General features: G+C 20.9%; 1 protein-coding gene across 1 annotated transcript in view; it reads right to left on the reverse strand.

Annotated features, from left to right (window-relative positions):
• The window catches only part of LOC117172825 (gem-associated protein 5), a 104,319-nt gene that overhangs the window by 48,385 nt on the left and 50,321 nt on the right, over positions 1 to 5,613 (reverse strand). The window lies entirely within an intron of this gene.

Genomic DNA, 5,613 nt, shown 5'->3' on the forward strand with positions numbered 1-5,613 from the left:
GTAACCAGAAATGAAAAATTTCAACCAAAATAGAGGAATTTTCAACCAAATTGTTGAATTTTCTATCGAAAAGTGAAATTTTTAACAAAATACTTGAATTTTCATCCAAATTGAGGAATTTCCAAATAAACAAATACTTTTTAAACAAAAAGATTAATTTTCTACCAAAACAGATGAATTTTTTAACCAAATTGTTAAACTATTTATCGAAAGTAAAATTTTTAACAAAATATTTAAATTTTCAACTAAATTGTGGAATTTTCAAGCAAAATAATACTTTTTAACGAAACAGATGGATTTTTTACTAAACAATTATTGCATTTGTAACGAAAAATTATAAAAATGAAACCAAAACAGATGAATTTTCAAACAAATTGTTGAAGTTTTTATCAAAAAGTGAAATTTTTAACCAAATACTTGAATTTTTATCCAAATTGAGGAATTTCTAAGCAAACAAATACTTTTTAACCTAAAAGATTAATTTTCTACCAAAATTATTGGAAATGTAACCAAAAATGAAAAATTTCAACCAAAATAGAGGAATTTTTAACCAAATTGTTAAACTTTTTATCGAAAGTAAAATTTTTAACAAAATATTTAAATTTTCAACTAAATTGTGGAATTTTCAAGCAAAATAATACTTTTTAACGAAACAGATGGATTTTTTACTAAACAATTATTGCATTTGTAACGAAAAATTATAAAAATGAAACCAAAACAGATAAATTTTCAAACAAATTGTTGAAGTTTTTATCAAAAAGTGAAATTTTTAACCAAATACTTCAATTTTTATCCAAACTGAGGAATTTCGAAGCAAACAAATACTTTTTATCCAAAAATTATTGCAAATGTAACCAAAAATGAAAAAAATTCAAACAAAATAGATGAATTTTCATCCAAATTGAGGAATTTCCAAGCAAAGAAATACTTTTTAAACAAAAAGTTTAATTTTCTACCAAAAGATATGAATTTTTAAACCAAATTGTTAAATTTTTTTTCAAAATATTTAAATTTTCAACTAAATTGTGGAATTTTCAAGCAAAATAATACTTTTTAACGAAAAAGATTGATTTTTTACTAAACAATTGTTGCATTTGTAAAGAAAAATTATAACATTTCAACCAAAACATATGAATTTTCTATCGAAAAGTGAAATTTTTAACAAAATACTTGAATTTTTATCAAAATTGAGGAAATTCCAAGCAAAGAAATACTTTTTAAACAAAAAGATTAATTTTCTACCAAAACATATGAATTTTTAAAACAAATTGTTAAATTTTTTTTCGAAATAAAAATTTTTAACAAAATATTTAAATTTTCAACTAAATTGTGGAATTTTCAAGCAAAATAATACTTTCTAACGAAAAAGATTGATTTTCTACTAAACAATTATTGCATTTTTAACCAAAAATTATAAAATTTCAACCAAAACCGATGAATTTTCAACCAAATTTTTTAATTTACTATCAAAAATTGAAATTTTTAACAAAATCTTTAATTTTTCAACCAAATTGTGGAATTTTCAAGCACAAAGAGACTTTTTAACGAAAAGGATTGATTTTTTACTAAACAATTGTTGCATTTGTAACGAAAAATTATAAAATTTAAACCAAAAAAAAAATGAATTTTCAACAAAATTTTTGAATTTTCTATCGAAAACTGAAATTTTTAACAAAATACTTGAATTTTTATCCAAATTGAGGAATTTCTACGCAAACAAATACTTTTTAACCAAAAAGATTAATTTTCTACCAAAAATTATTGCAAATGTAACCAAAAATGAAAAATTTTCAACCAAAATAGATGAATTTTCAACCAAATTGTTGAATTTTCTATCGAAAAAAATTGAGGTATTTCCAAGCAAATAAATACTTTGCAAACAAAAAGATTAATTTTCTACAAAAGCAGATGAATTTTATAACCAAATTGTTAAATTTTTTATCGAAAGTAAAAGTTTTAACAAAATATTTAAATTTTCAACTAAATTGTGGAATTTTCAAGCAAAATAATACTTTTTAACGAAAAAGATTGATTTTTTACTAAACAATTATTGCATTTTTAACCAAAAATTATAAAATTTAAACCAAAATAGATGAATTTTCAAACAAATTGTTGAAGTTTCTATCAAAAAGTGAAATTTTTAACAAAAAAACTTGAATTTTTATCCAAACTGAGGAATTTCTAAGCAAACAAATACTTTTCATCCAAAAATTATTGCAAATGTAACCAAAAATGAAAAAAAATCAACCAAAATAGATGAATTTTCATCGAAATTGAGGAACTTCCAAGCAAAGAAATACTTTTTGAACAAAAAGTTGAATTTTCTACGAAAACATATGAATTTTTAAACCAAATTGTTAATTTTTTTTCAAAATATTTAAATTTTCAACTAAATTGTGGAATTTTCAAGCAAAATAATACTTTTTAACGAAAAAGATTGATTTTTTACTAAACAATTGTTGCATTTGTAACGAAAAATTATAAAATTTCAACCAAAACATATGAATTTTCTATCGAAAAGTGAAATTTTTAACAAAATACTTGAACTTTTGTCAAAATTGAGGAATTTCCAAGCAAAGAAATACTTTTTAAACAAAAAGATTAATTTTCTATCAAAACAGATTAATTTTTTAACCAAATTGTTAAATTTTTTTTCGAAAATAAAATTTTTAACAAAATATTTAAATTTTCAACTAAATTGTGGAATTTTCAAGCAAAATAATACTTTTTAACGAAAAAGATTGATTTTCTACTAAACAATTATTGCAATTGTAACCAAAACTTATTATAAAATTTCAACCAAAACAGATTAATTTTCAACCAAATTGTTGAATTTTCTATCAAGAAGTGAAAATTTTAACAAAATACTTGACTTTTCATCCAAATTAATGAATTTCCAAGCAAACAAATACTTTTTAATCAAAAAAGATTACTTTTGTACGAAAAAAGTAGAAGTTTCAGTAAAATATATGAACTTTCAATTAAGAAGATTTACTTTGAACTTATATGATGAATCTTATGATGAATTTCAGTTAGAAAATTAATTTTTAACAAAAAAAAAATTCAACAAAAGTAACTAATTTTAAACTAAAATGATAAATCTTAAAAAAAAGAATAAACTTTTAGTAGAAAAAGATGAATTCAAACAAAATGTATGAATTCTCAACCAAATAGTTGAATTTTCAAATAAAAAAAATAAATTTTTAACCAAGAATGGAATAGTTATATTAAAACTTAAAAAAATTGATTTTTAAACAAAAAAGGACGAGTTTTCACACATAGAAATTAATTTTTAACTTAAATAATGAACCTAGAAAAAAACGATAGTAACAAATTACGAAATTGCAATAAAATAAATGGATTTTTAACCAAATAGTTTAATTTTTAACTAAAAACGAAAGATTTCAACCAAAAATAGAATAGTTACATTTCCAGTTTAAAAACAAAAAAAAAGCGAATTAATGTCTTAAGAAATTAATTTTCAACTAAAATTATGCACCTTCAACAAAAGAAAAAGAAAGTATTCAACAAAATCGTTTAAACAGTTAAATTAAAAAAAAAACAAAAACAAATTTTCAACAATTAAAAACTTCAGATTTTTAATTTAAAAACCAATTTTTTAAAAAAGTATAAAAAAATGATTAATTCTTAACGGAAAACAAAGAAGTTGATACTTCAGCCAACAAAAATTTTTATATAAAAATAAAAGAGGTCTTTCTATTCAAGAGATGAATTTTCGACAAAACAGTTAAATTTTTATCTATGAAAGAATAATTTTCAACTAAATAGTAAAATTTTTGACCAAAAGACATGGATTTTGAATGAAAAATAAAATAGTAGAATTTTCATAAATTTGTTAGAAATTCGATGAATTTTCAAACCTGAAAGTTGAATTTTTGAACCAAGCAAGATCACTTTTCTCTCACAAAATGATGAATTTTCAATCAAAATGAACGAGTTTTCTACCAAAAAAGACGAAGGTTCAATAAAAAAGTTAAATTTCGGACCAAAAAAGATGACTTATAACAAAATAATAAAATTTTCAACAAAATAGTTTAATTTGTACCCAAATATTTAAATTTTCAATCTGTAAAAATAAATTTTTAACAGAAAAGCATATTTTTTCCGGAAACATGACTTTTATACCATAAAAGATGAATTTTCAGTTTAATGAAACAAATTTTCTATCCAAAAAACCATTCAAGAAAAACGTTGAATTTTTCTACCATAAAAAATGAATTTTCAAGCCAAAGGAACCAATTTTCTATCCAAACAGGCATTTTTTCAACAAAAATGGTGAATTTTGAACCAAAAAGATGACTTTTAACAAAATAATACTTTCAACAAAATAGTTTAATTTGTAACCAAATATTTGAATTTTCAATCCAAAGGAACATATTTTCTTTCCAAACAGGCAATTTTTCAACAAAAAAGTTTAATTTTTAACCAAAAAAAATGAGTTTTAACAAAATAATGACATTTTTAACAAAATAGTTTAATTTGTAACCAGATATTTAAACTTTTAATCTGCAAAAATGAATTTTTAACAAAAAACGATATTTTTTCAGGAAACATGACTTTTAATCACAAAATATGAATTTTCAATCCAAAGGAACGAATTTTCTATCCAAACAGGCAATTTTTCAACAAAAAAGTTGAATTTCTAACCAAAAAAGATGACTTTTCACAAAATAATAAAATTTTCAACAAAAAAATTAATTTGTAACCAGATATTTAAATATTCAATATGCAAAAATGAATTTTTAACAAAAAACGATATTTTTTTCAGGAAACATGACTTTTATACCACAAAATATGAATTTTCAATCCAAACAGGCAATTTTTTAACAAAAAAGTTGAATTTCTAACAAAAAAAGATAAGTTTTAACAAAATAGTTGATTGATTAACAAGATAATAATTTTTTTTCAAGGAAATAGTTGAATTTTTAACAAAAAAAGTTCATTTTTATCCAACAAAAGATGACTTTTCTACCATAAAAGATGAATTTTCAATCCAAAGAAACGAATTTTCTATCCAAACAGGCAATTTTTCAACAAAAAGTTCGATTTTTAACCAAAAAAGATAAATTTTAACAAAATAATAAAATTTTCAACAAATTAATACAATTTTCAACAAAATAGTTTAGTTTGTAACCAAATATTTGAATTTTCAACCCAAAGGAACGAATTTTCTATACAAACAGGCAATTTTTCAACAAAAAAGTTGAATTTCTAACCAAAAAAAAACAAAACTTTTCACAAAATAATAAAATTTTCAACAAAAAAATTAATTTGTAACCAGATATTTAAATATTTAATATGCAAAAATGAATTTTTAACAAAAAACGATATTTTTCAGGAAACATGACTTTTATACCATAAAATATGAATTTTCAATCCAAAGGAACGAATTTTCTATCCAAACAGGCAATTTTTTAACAAAATAGTTGAATTTCTAACAAAAAAAATAAGTTTTAACAAAATAGTTGATTGATTAACAAAATAATAATTTTTTTTCAAGGAAATAGTTGAATTTTTAATCAAATAGTCGATTTTTTAACAAAAAAAGTTCATTTTTATCCAACAAAAGATGACTTTTCTACCATAAAAGAT

This window comes from Belonocnema kinseyi, chromosome 5, assembly GCF_010883055.1.
Source record: "Belonocnema kinseyi isolate 2016_QV_RU_SX_M_011 chromosome 5, B_treatae_v1, whole genome shotgun sequence".
Classification (NCBI taxonomy): Eukaryota; Metazoa; Arthropoda; class Insecta; order Hymenoptera; family Cynipidae; genus Belonocnema; species Belonocnema kinseyi.